Consider the following 13,596-nt stretch of genomic DNA (forward strand, 5'->3'; position numbering starts at 1 on the left):
TAACATAAAAACAAAAGCCTTACTACATATGAGCAGCCTCGCTACGGCCCCTGCTCCTTTGCTACTGAGAGTCAAAACCCTCTGTCATAAAATCATTAACTGTCTTTGCATCAATCAAACTGGCTCCCACTTGAGGCTGGAGACTCCTGCATTAAGGAGACACACACTGCTCTTCTGCCCACTGTGTCTAACTTTCTCCTGGACTTCAGGCAACTGCAGCAGATGGATGGGTAGCCATGAAGCATGGACACCACAAATAAGTCTGACACTTTAGGTCCATCTGAAAGAAAGACATGTGGCATTGCCACCAGCAGTTCAGAAGGCTGCAGTGCTTCTGGAAACACTTTGCCCCTAGCTCAACACTCATCGAAGTTGAGAGGATGCTTTAATTGGAATTGGATTGGGCCCTCTGTGTCCACATACAGAAGTGCTCTTAACCTGGCACAAGGTGTTGCTCATAATCACTCGAGTGACTTGAGAACCTAAGTCCCACTGACTTTTGAAAACATTAACCAGTATATCCTTGCAAGTGCACCTCCCAGGGGCAAGTCTCACCAATGCGTTTGCTTGCTCTGGTTCACGGCTGCTTGGTGCAGTCCTCGCATGGCTGGGAACAATAGGGTGCAGCTGGTTTTCCCATAATGCCCACCCTTCAGCAACAGTTTTGGCAAACGTCTGCTCCCATCAGTTCCAGACCGTCTGAAAAGCAGAAAAAAAATAGTCTTAGCTCTGCTCATGACCCTGTCCATGCACTGTACCCTGTGTGTCTCAGGCCAGAAATACTAAACGGGACACAAGGAACGCTCTCTTTAGAGCAGAAAATTAGACAGATTCTCTCCCCCTCTAGAAACTATGATAGTGTCTCTTCCCACTGCTGTGAATGGACATGTCTCCTTCTCACATCTGCGTTCTGCCAGTCAATGGGCCTCTCCTCACTTCTGCTGTTTCAAACCAGGATGTCAATCACCAGATAAACAAAAGCCTTCTTGTTTAGTAAGTCTAGCTATCCCCCAGCCATCAGAACACCTAGCAAGCAACCCAAAGGAGAAATCTCCTCTTCCCTCATTCTTACTATTGCTATTGGACACACTGTAGCCTCCTGCTTTGTACCACAGAATCATAGAGATGTAGGGCTGGAAGGAACCTTGAGAGGTCATCTCGGCCAGCTGTGTGTGCTTAGGCAGGACCAAGTAAACCTAGACCATCCCAGACAAGTGTTTGTCCAACCTCCTTCTTAAAAACCTCCAGTGATGGGGATTCCACAACCTCCCTTGGAAGCCTATTCCAGAGTTTAACTACCCTGATAGTTAGAAAGTTTTTCCCAATATCTAACCTAAATTACCCTTGCTGCAGATTAAACCAGTTACCTCTTGTCCTACCTTCATGTACCTGGAAAACAATTGATCATCCTCCTCTTCATAACAGCATTTAACGTATTTGAAGACTTATCAGCTCACCCCTCCTTAGTCTTCTTTTCTGAAGACTAAACATGCCAATTTTTTTAACCTTTTCTCAGACGTCAGGTTTTTCTAAACCTTTTATTTTTGTTGCTCTCTTCTGGATGCTCTCCAATTTGTCCCCATGTTTCCTAAAGTGTGGCACCCAGAACTGGACGCAGTACTCCAGCTGAGACCTCATCAGTAAAGTCAATTCCCTCCTATGTTTGACTTTCAACACTCCTGTTACCTGATATTAGCCTTTTTTGCAACTGCATCATATCGTGGACTCCTATTCCAATTTGTGATCCACTAGAACCTCTAGATCCTTTTCAGCAGTACTGCCAACTAGCCAGTTATTCCCCATTTTATAGTTGTTCATTTGATTTTTCCCTCCTAGAAATAGCACTTCGCACTTGCCTTTATTGGCTTTCATTTTGTTGATTCTCTAATCTGTCAAGGTTCTTTTCAATCCTAATCCTGTCCTCTAAAGTGCTTGCAATCCCTGCCGGCTTGGTGTCATCCACAAATTTTATAAAAGTGTGTTTTCCACTCCATTCTCCCACGTCATTCATGAAAATATCGACTAGTACCAGACCCAGAACAGACCCCTGTGGGACCTTCTAGATACACCCTCCCAGTCTGACAGAGAACCATAACTACTCTGAATATGATCTTTCAACCAGTTGTGCACCCACCTTCCTGTAATTTCATCTAGATCACGTTTTCCTAGCTTTGAGTCAGCTACGGATGAGGCTGGGGAAGCCACCAGCGAGGAATGTGACACTCTGTAGCCTGCTTCTGATTGATCCTGGGATGCAACTGGGAGAGCCACCAGAAGGGAACGTGACTTCCTCGGTTTGCACAGCTGCCGTCAGGCCCAATGTTTCACAGATGACAACAGCTTCCTCTCCTCCCACCCCCAACTCCTCCCTGCCCATTCTGCTCTCACTGGGCCAACAGAAGAGACCATGATGTTGCACTGAAGCTTAGAAACCAGCCTCCAGCCCCTCCTGAAACTCATTTGTGCAATGCAAAGCAGGGTGTGGAGGTGGCAGAGGCTAAGATCCTCAACTTGCTGAGCCGCTAGTTGGGTGGATGGGGAGAAAGAAAGTAAACCCCAGTGGTGGATAACAAGAAACAGTTGCTGATGAAGTTCGAGTAGCAGCTGCTGCTCATCCCTTCTCAAGGTGGCTGAATGGCAACAGGGAGTTTCCCTAGATCGTACTGGGAGACAACACCCTAAGTTTAGCTTATTTTTCAGGAATACAAACCAACAATGAGAAACCTCAGCAGGTTTGGAGGCTCCAGTGGAATATGCATCTGAATTCTCTGGGGTTTGCCCAGACGACTTTTGTTGGGAAGTCAGTCTGGATATCTTGCCAGATCTGAATTTCTCACAAGATTCCAAATTCTTTCTAGGCTTCTGCTGGCTCAGGAATTGGTTATTCTCACAGAACTTCAGCACTTCCCCAAAGGCACAGACAACAGTCACAACTAACAAAAATGTTTGCCAAATTCTTTAGAACCTGAGGAGGAAAAAATTAGATTTAGATCAGTTTTCATTTTAGGGAAAGGCTCAGAAGGGGCCCCACCTACAGCTCTGCCAATGCACCTCAGTCCTGACCTGCTGCAGCACCCTCTGCTATACAGTACTGGGCCCCAGACAGCTCTGCCAATACAGCTCATACATGACTGTTAACTGTGTTACCGTATGGTAGGGGGTGGCTGCATGGTATCCACAAATCGGGGAAAGAATGATTTGCACTTGAAGAAAACACACACTGTTGCAGGAACATTGTGTATGGGGAAATGAATGGCTAAGTGAAATATACTTAAATATTCCTCTCCCGATGGTATTTCATTCCCCGACACAGTGAACATTTTACCTACCAGGAAGGTTAGGACCAGAGGGAAGGAATGACGCAGACTAGAACAGGCAGAAGTTAAGGAGCCCTCTTCTATCCCAAAGCATATGGGTGGCCAAAGCAAAGGTTGCATGGAAACAATTTTACTTTATCAGAGACTAAAAATGTCTGTGTAAATACCATACAGCTGGCTAACAAGGCAGATTTAATCTCAGCCTACCCCATACAAGATCATAGAGCAAGCAGGTCAATTGCAGCCCAGGTTACACTTAAAGAACACTTTGTGGTTAAAGCCATCCCTCCCGTCCTTCTTTTATTGGGCTGAATATTTTCACTGTGCAGTGCTTTTAGTATTTTTATTATTAGTTTAAATTACAGCAGGACCTCCCTAATTCACCCGAACGACTGGGAGAGCTGCTGAGAATGACTCACCACCTGGGAGAACTGGGGTTGGGGAGGAAGCAAACAAACTATATAGCACTGTTGGTCAGTTGAGGAGTGGAATTTAATTTTAAATCTCTGTAGCACATGTTCTGTGGTATAATGAAATCTCCCTACAGTGCATTGCTATCCAATTTTTGCTAGAAGTGGGACAAGAAGAATGCTAACAAAAGTTTTTGGAAGGATATAAAACCTCATGTTACAGGACTTAAGCAAACCTCTACCTATTAGAGATCAGGGTGAGAACTAATGTAATGGTTCCACATCTGCCTGCTGTGTGGGGTTCTTGCACTTCCCACTGAAGTAGTTGGTACTAGCCATGCTGGTGGCAAGATATCTGACAATTCCTAGACCACTGTACGGGTAAGCATGTGTAGTAAGCATGTGTATATGCACATTCTGGCATGGGCCGATTATTGAGCTTCTACTAGGGTGCAAAGTTCAAAACTTAACCCCCAACTAGGAGTCTGATGCAACATGCCACATGTATACAGGCTCTGAGATTCCTATTCATCAGAGCGCTTAAGGATATGCTCAAGTTTAAGCATGTGTTTTAGCCTAATTAAAGTCAATAAAACAATTACAGTTTAAGCACATAGGGAGGTGCTTTGCCAAGTTGGAGCACCCAAAGCAGTGCTCTTGTAGTAGGCTCGCACTCCAAGCCCCTGTTAAAGTGGAGTTAAGGTTGCATGTTCATAGCAGTAACGTATGGGAGGAAAACCCTTCTTAAAACTTTATAAAACCAGCTGGTAGAATACCAGCAAATTCCAAATTAAGAATGCATTTAAAAACACCGAAAAAGTAAGTAAATGCACAGCAAAGAGGTTTGATTTGCCTCTCATTATGATAGTTTTGCATCAGAATATCTAAATAAGAGGAGAACCAGGCCACATGACTCTCAGACAACCTTCAGTCCACCCCTACGTGCCTGCTTGACCTTCACTCAGATTCGCAGGCACTTGAGTTTTGTCTACTCGGGGGAAGCCTCAATAGTCAAACTGATTCTAACATCAGGTCCTTTGAACCTGGTGGGAATCATTTAGTGTAGCAACCTAGCACTCTGGCAGCTCCAGCTGTTTTTATGACTGTTTCAGTTAGACTTGATTTTCAGAAGGTTGAACTAAAATGGTTATGGGAGGAGGGGGAGACTCAGCTCTGGCTGGAGGGCCTTGTCCATACAACAATTCACAGTGGTTTTAACTCTGGTGCTAGAACCACTCTAAATTTTCTGATAGCTTTCCCCCAATCTAGCCACAGCCTCAGGGCCTTCAGTCCAGTTATGGAGCTTAAGATCCTGTTTACACTGCAAATCAGATCTATCAGCTGTAAGAGGGTCTCCTGAGCTGACTGTAATTGTAACACCACCACCAAGTTGGGTCATCTGTAGAGTTGAATCTGGCACCACTGCATCTAAAAGCATGAACTTCTAGTGGTTGAACTAAAAGGACGAGGTATGTCATCTCAGAGATAGTAGCAGACTTCAACCTCTATACTTGGTCTAGCTACTAGAAGATAAAGAACTACACTGTGTCAGTTAGTACAAGTTACACCGTTATGGCCTTTAGAAGAGGAAGGATACTCACTACGGCCTTATCTACACTAGGAAATTTAGGGCTCCTAAGTTACTGCTGGTGTGTCTCTTTGTGGTAGTAACAGTGGAAAGTGGAATGTAAATGGGGCTGTAGTGTTCTTACCACTGTAGTCAACCAGCCCTGCAGAGTAAGGAAACGCGAGAAAGAAGAGGACAACAGGCAACACAAGCATATGTTAGCACAGCAGAGTACTAGTGCTACTGGGATGGCTGCCATCTTGGTCATGACCAAGGAGTGACCCCAGGACTTCTGGACTTAGGAGCATGAACCCCATAACATGAGTCAAAGGATATATGTTTTGGATCCAGAAGCTGTAACAGGCTCATAACCTCTTCAGGTAAGGTCCAAACGGGACACTAAACACTGGGTTATGCTATCTTCACCACCTCCACAGTACAGGACCAAGTCTCTTGCTACTGTGTTTATCAGCAATCTGAATGAATGCCAGAAGGACAAGTTAAGAGTCACATCAGGAGTTGTATTTAGGTCAAGTGGTTTCCTGTATGTAAGAACATGGGACCTACCATATCAGAGTAGACCAGTGGTCTCTTGAGCTTAACAACATCTCTTCAACAGTGACTAATATCCAGTACTTCAGAGAAAGTTATTCTTAAAAAAAATCCCTTGCCCTTAGTTGTGCAACACTGTACCATCTCTTCCACCACGGCTAGCAATCACCTTATACCCTAAGGCATGGGTACGAAGACTAATAAACCAGCCAGAATAAGAGTTATTCTTCTTCATGGGAAGATCTAGTCTTTTTTTTAAAAAACAACCTTACATACAGCTCTTTCCTGTTCATTTTGTCACAGTTTCCTTTCATAGAAGTTTAAAGGTCCTCAGGTCATTCCAATCCATCCTCCTGCAAGGCAGTACAGTCCCTATAATGTGTTTTATCTAGCTTTCAAAGACCCATGAGGTTTCCACCACTTCCCTCAGGACACTATTGCATAATCTAACAGAGCTTTCTGTAGCAGCCTGACATTTCACAGAAGCCCCTCAGTCCAAACATACAGCCACTGCGAATATCTGAAGAGAACTTCTCGCTCTTCGGTCCCACACACATTGATGGAAGCATTGTGGTTTCCATCTCACGAACTGCATGGAATGTCCCACTGGATACTGCTTCTGGGTGATCCCCAAGCGGAAAACCGCCTACCACAGCTCCAGTTCCCACTCTGGTTCAAATACATGTGGTTTTAACAAATGTTATCAGATCAACTTAACAGTTCTATGTTATGCTATAAATAGAAACCAGGGCTGCATGTGATTCAGGAGAAATATGAAGATCATGTTAATGAGGCTTATAATAGTCAAGCCATTTCCTTAAACATTGGATTCCCAGGGCTGCTGGCATAGCCATAACGAGGGCATTTTAGCATCCCAGGGAAGCAGCCATATTTGTGCCCCCTACCATTTTCGCCCTTCATTTCTCCACTCCCTTTTTCCGCCCTCACGGCTTTGCATCCTGGGGGGCTGTCCTGCTCACACCGGTTATGGCTGTGGCTGCTAGGGAGGTGGGCGGCTGGAGAGTTCTCCCAGTGGGCAGGGAACCACACCGGCCAGTTGGCCAACCTGCCTGCTTTCCATCAAAACTTACAACAGAATTCAGTAAAACTTTCAGCTTTCACCAAGTGCCCGCAGAACATTTTGATCCTGATGAATCAACATGTCCTGTTGGAAAATTTTTCACTAGCTCTAGTCATCACCTGAAACCCCAGTGAAACACAGGTAGGAATATATTTATTTTAATATAAATATTTTATAAAAAGTGTCTTCAGCCAAGCTTCTTCCAAGCAGTTTCCATGTTCTTTGTGAAGGCATCACCATTTAGATGCTATATGGTCCAACAGGCAGGGCACTGCCCTGGGGGTTGAGACATCTGGATTCTATTCCTAGCTGCCAATTACTGGCTGTGCGATCTTGGGTAAGCCACTTTGTCTCAATTTCCCCTCCCATCTTTGGCTGGGAGCTCCAGGTAAAACTGTAATAAAGAACATTATAGCTGATCTCTGGCTCATGGCAATATCCATCAGACCACACACACTATAAATCAGTGTACAGGAGTATCTTCCACATCCCGTCTGCTCATGGGTACCCTAAACTGGGCTAGTTAGATGTATACGTCACAGTTTCATTGGCCCATGTCCATCCCTGCATGGGTATAATCACCTTCCATTTACCCACACACACTCTGAAGCTCCGTTTGTGGATGCACGCTGCATAGTGGGTTGGTTCTGCCTCAGCAGGTCAATGATTTCTGTTTGCATATTCAGTAGTGTTAGGTTTAACTGGCGTAAAGCAGCTGGAGTGCTCTGCAGGTGCTATATAGTGGATTAAGTAACAATTTTAAGAACTGCTCTAGACCTATGAACACTGTGGCGTAGCCTTCATATCCCTCTCGGATAACTTGAACCTTGGTGTCTGTGCATAAGCAAGCCACTGCAGATGGTAACCTCCACATATCCATCTGCCTACATGCAACACTAACTCGTAAGCAGTATGTGGTGGCTCCCATGTACCAGTCTGCCCATGAACACAGAGAAGCACCACGGGGATGGATATCTGCCATGTATCCACTGGCACTCAGAACCAGTCGACAGCCACTGTGCTTTCAAACCTCTCTCTCACTGAAAGACGTGCTTATTGAAATTACAACAGCATTAGCCAAGGGGCATTATCTGAAGCTGTGTTTTCATCCCTGGCAGCTCTGCCCCGAACATAGTGCCCAGCCCCGATCATGTAGAGGATGCTGCTACTCACCGGCCAGAGAGATGAAGGAGCAGCACATAACTTCCTTTACTCAAACATCTCCCAGGAGCTCCGTTGTTCATTGACATCTATGGACCTGCTCCAGCCTTCCCCCTCAACCTCATCTCTCTCTGCTCTGGATTTCAGAGAGATTTGATGCTGGATTCACCAATAAATAGCTGTTTCACACTGCTTCCAATTATGACAAGCAGCCATTAAATGCAGCTTGCAGGAAGACCGGTCTGCTCTCTAAGATGGTCCCTGTTGCCATAGTATCTGAGCTCCTCACAAATGTTTAATTTCCCCTCACAACCATCCCCTGAGGCAGGGCAGTGCTATTATGCCCTTATTAGAGGGGGAGGCCCGGAGAGAGACAACAGGGCACATCTGCACAGCAAAAAACCAAAAGCCCTGCAGCAGCGAGCCTCAGAGCCCGGGTCCACTGATTCAGGCTCATGCTACCGAGCTAAAAATAGTAGTGTGTATGTGCCCACTTGGGCACGAAACCAGACCCACCCTGGGTTTCAGAGCCCGGGCTCCAGCCTGAGCAGTAACGTCTACACTGCTATTTTTAGTCCCATATCGTGAGTTTGAGTCAATTGACCTGGGCTCTGAGACTCTGCCATGGTTTGGTGGTGGGGTGTTTGGTTTCTTTCTGTGTAGACATACCTTAAGTGACTTGGCACGATCACACAAAGTCCACTCTGGAACAGGGAATTGAGCCCAGGGCCAAGCTAGCATGCTGCTTCCTGGACCCTCCTTCCTTGTGCTTAAGGCACTACACTGGGACTCAGGAAAACTGGGTTCAATCCCAAACTCTATTTAGTGTCTTTGCCTCAGTTCCCTATTAATAAAATGGGAACAATGCTCCATTTCTGCTTCGCTGGCCTGTTCTGTTTAGATTGAAAGCTCCTCAGGACAAGGACTGCCTCTTACTCAGGGCCCTGATCTTGGGTGATGCTCTGAGGTGTTACCATAAGACAGACAATAAATTAAGCTGTGTTGGCTGCTGCTTTGTCTCTCTGTAGCAACAAAAGCAGCGAGAGTGTACTGGTGAAAAGGGCCCTGTGTTTTTTGGTCTAATTCTTAGACAAAGGCCAGAAGGGACCATTGTAATCCTCTAGTCTGATTTCTTGTTTAACACAAGCCAGCACACAGGACTTCCCTGAATTAATTCCTGCTCGAAGTACAGCACCTCTTAGAAAAACATTTAACCTCAAGCGAGCAGGTTTTGGTGATGGAAAATCCACCACAACCCTTCGTAAATTATTCTGGTGGTTTTAATTAACCTGTTACAAATGTTCACCTTAATTCTAGTCTAAATTTGGTTAGCTTCCATTACAAGCCATTGAACCTTGTTATAACTTCTTCATCTTCTTCATTGATAGAGGGGTCTTCAAATTTCTGGTCCCCATGTAGGTACATTTAAGTGGATCAAATCACCGCGTAATAATCTTTTTGATAAACTAGATGAAAGTGATCTGAATCCCATTTGAACTCTGAGCGGATTTCTTTGTCAGAATCACATCCTTTATAACCTCTTGCAAACATGCTTGAGACTACACCTAAGATTTTTCTGTACCATCTCTCCCTGCAGCACTCAAAGGCCAGATCCTGCAACTGGATCTGCAAGGGTCATCCCCCAGCTGCATGGCCAAGCCCCGCCCCCCACCATAATGGGGCTCTGTGGGGGTGTAGCAATCTGCCCTTTTGCAACTGCTCCACAACGGCCAGAACAGTGCAGACAGATCCTTAATGAACAAACATGGCTCAGTTGTTGTACTACAAGGTGGCTAAGAAGCTAGAGAGGAAACACCAGCAGCACAAATATCCTCTCCTCCTCTTTGTTTTGGGCCTGGAGGCTCAGCGATTGAGTTCATTTTCCAGAAGGGACAAAGCTAGGGTGACCAGATAGCAACTGGGAAAAAACGGGACAGAGGGTGGGGGGTAATAGGCGCCTATATAAGAAAAAGTCCCAAAAAATGGGACAGTCCCTTTAAAAATGGATCATCTGGTCACCCTGGACCAGGGGTGGACAAACTTTTTGGCCACATCAGGGTGAGAAACTGTAGGGAAGGCTGTGCCCCCCAAACAGCCTGGCCCCTGCCCACTATTCGCCCCCTCCCACTTCCAGCCCCCTGACTGCTCATCTTAATGCCCCCCATCCAACCCCCCCCACTCCTTGTCTCCTGACTGCCCCCTCCTGGGACCCCCTGCCCCACCCCCTATCCAACCCCCCCTGCTCCCTGTCCCCTGACCTATCCACACCCCTGCCCGGCCCCCTGGGACTCCCACACCCTATCCAACCCCCCCGTTCTCCGACCCCTGACTGCCCCAGAACCTCCACCCCATCCAACCGCCCTCTGCTCCCTGTCCCCTGACTGCCCCCTGTCCCCTCACTGCCTCCTGGGACCCCCTACCCAACCCCTGGACCGCCGCACGCACACATACTCGCGCCGCCGCCCCTTTACCATGCCGCTCAGAGCGGCAGGAGCTCGCAGCCCCGCTGCCCACGCGGTGGCATAACTCCAGAGGAGGGGGAACAGCAGGGGAGGGGTGAGCCTCCTGGGCCAGGAGCTCATGGGCCAGGCAGGATGGTCCCGCAAGCCGGATGTGGCCTGTAGTTTGCCCACCTCTGCCCTAGATAAAGCACCTAGTTTTGATGGGCAGGGCCAGGAGGTATCTCCTCCTGGGGAACATTTTTTAAACTCCCTGCCACACGGTTAACTCCATAGGAAAAAGAATGCTCTCTAGCAAAACCTTTTATGAGCCCGGGACAAAAGCCACCTCTGGAAGGGAGGTGTGAGCACTATCTTGGGAAGATGAACATCCGAAGTTGGGAAGTCTTCCCCTTTCTCCCCCACTCCTTCCATCAAAACACAGTGTAGGCTAAGATGAAAGGGACCCTTGTCCATGAGCTACATTGCACAAAGATTCCAAACTCCAGACCCAGACAGTTATAAAGCTGCTGCCCATTACACAATGGAGTCACCCAGTCAAAATGCTAATGTGACTGCATCACAGATCATAACTGCCCTCGGATCATCTCATTCATTATACTTGTGTAATGGGCAGCAAACTCTTGAAAAGACAGAGTCAGTATTTACCCAGAACCATAGGAAATAAGACCAGTTCCTGCAGCTCTGATTGTCACTAAAATTGAACCCCTGTTAGCTTTCAGGATCCACCTTTCCACATCTCTTTCTGATTTATTCCCTGCCATTCTCTGGGCGACACGTTGTGACACCTGTCGTACCAGCTGAAGAGGCTGGGGGAAATCTTACCCTGGAGACTGTTAAGCCTCTTCCACATCAAGCACAGGGGTGACTGAAGAGACCTGAGCAGCAGAGGACTATGCTGGTGGTAACTGCGTTCCAAACCTAGGATGCCCAATACAGGAGCACTGTCACCTGGCCAGACCACTTTCTTCACCTATATGTTCTCACAGCTTTATCACCCGGGGCATCCTGTTTGCCTATTTGCACCACTGGTTGCTGTGAGCCCTCTGATATTTCTAAGATATCTGTCATCATGGTATCAAGGCCACTGGTACAAACCAGCACACTAAGACTTGCCTAGACTAATTGCTGGACTTTCAGTGTCAATGTTTAACTTCTACATTTCATAGAGATAGAAGAACCTGGGATGGTCTCTCAGGCCACCGTCCAACCTACACCCCTCTGCAAACAGAAGAAATTCTGCTACTGTAATGCTGTAGAGATTTTACATGCAGATGGGTCCATTTCCTGAACAGAACTTCCGGAAAGCAGAAGCTCCGGGGCAGAGTTCTGGTTTGTCCCACTAAAAAGATAGGGGCCAAGACACTAAGTTTGGATCCAGATCTAAACTTCCCGAAGTTACAGGGTGTTTGCAGAGCAGGGTGGTTAACTCGGGCATCTCTCTAATTGCCTCTATCCTATTCCAGACCATGCTTCTACTGAAGACTATTACATTATGCAGTTTACTCTGTTGCCTTCAATTTCCTGGACAGGTACAAAGCATTTTCTTAGGTCTAGCTCAACTTTTCTCAATGTTTAGCTTGAAGTCATTGCCTTTGGCTTCACCCACTTCAGCTACAGATTTTGACTAGAGTGCTTCCATTCATATCATGGGACTAACCTGTGTGATGGGCTGAGGAGACAGTGATCTTCCCTCATCTGTTAGCAACAGCCATCCTCACCAGGTCTCATCCTCCACCCTCTTCTCCCGAGCCAGTATAAGCCTTGTTAAGGGTTCCAGGTACAGCCAGTTAAAGGTGGCACATTCAGTTACAATAAGGTATGGAGATTCCTGAGTCTTTTCCAACCTTAGCTGCCAGGCTTTCAAGTCAACAAGCCCACTGCTACTTTGCTTCCAGCTAAACACAGTTGTTGGAGCACTGGAACCCCAAGTGCTGTAGGACCTAATGTTTGTCCTGGCAACATACTAATTCTTCTGCGTAAGTCTGTTGTTTCTCGTGCTGAAAAATACAAATGGAAAGGAATGGAAATGGCAACCAAGCAGTGGAAAAAAACCCCAAATTAGTTAGAGAGCATATTTCCCTTCCAGTCTGTCTTGTAGGTACTTTAGGAGACAGGATTTACTACATGGTGGAAACTGTTCAAGGTCCAGATCTCACAAACATTTTTGTGCATGTGAATTCCATTGAACTTAGCAAGATTGTTGGGATGAATGAAATTACTCACATGCATACCTGCAGGATCGGGGCTTAAAGATGAGACATTTCCCACAGGTGCTTAAGTGATTTAGGAGGACAAGACACCTTAGCATGACCAGACAGCAAGTGTGAAATCTCAGGACAAGGGGTGGGGGGCAATAGAAGCCTATATAATAAAACCCCCAAAATCAGGACTGTCCCTATAAAATCGGGACATCTGGTCACCCTAAGAGCCCTTATGCATTTTGGAAAACCCCACCCCAAATCAGCAACATGGTAGAGCACCAAGGTTTATGGCGTGAGTGAAAAAGAATTCACTGATAACAAACCCTCTAACTTGGTTACCAAGCGTGGGCCATTTTGTTAAATAGGGTTTGACAATTACTCGGCAGCTTAAATGTGAACTTTGCCACATTAGTTTGAACAAGTTTCCCTTCCCCTACTCCTACTTCAGCGATCTGTACTCCTAACCTTATACACTTTTCCTGGGCTCCTGCCATCACTAGCATATCAGGATATTTACTTGCACAGGACCCGATCCTGCAATCTCATCCACTCAACTCAGATCTCATTGGGACTCCATGTGGGAGGAAAGGGTCCCCCTGCATGGATGAGGGTGCAGGATCAGAGCCCTTAATTTGTTACTGTTTCATCATTCCTTTCTCCCAGCATGCTGGAGTTAAAACATTTAGACACTGTGCATGAAGCACAAAGACAAGCGAATTGTTTGTTTGTTTTTTAAAAGAAATTGTACATTCCTGGCCAAGTGGTTTTCTTTTTTTAATTGGGGTCAGCAGGATGTTGGATGAACTCCAGACACCAGCAAAAGATCCTTCATTTAAACATACTTC

The 13,596-nt window shown here is 46.3% G+C and overlaps 1 long non-coding RNA gene across 1 annotated transcript in view; it reads right to left on the reverse strand.

The window, feature by feature from the left end:
- Positions 1-12,539, reverse strand: part of LOC119566523 — a 38,265-nt gene extending 25,726 nt beyond the window's left edge. Inside the window, exons 1-3 of the long non-coding RNA XR_006291569.1 lie at positions 12,208-12,539; positions 2,711-2,965; positions 556-699 (exon numbers count right to left, since the gene is read on the reverse strand). This is a non-coding gene — a long non-coding RNA (uncharacterized LOC119566523). The remainder of the gene's footprint in view (positions 1-555; positions 700-2,710; positions 2,966-12,207) is intronic.
- Positions 12,540-13,596: the final 1,057 nt, after the last annotated feature.

The sequence above is a fragment of the Chelonia mydas genome, chromosome 6 (genome assembly GCF_015237465.2).
Source record: "Chelonia mydas isolate rCheMyd1 chromosome 6, rCheMyd1.pri.v2, whole genome shotgun sequence".
In the NCBI taxonomy this organism is placed as follows: Eukaryota; Metazoa; Chordata; order Testudines; family Cheloniidae; genus Chelonia; species Chelonia mydas.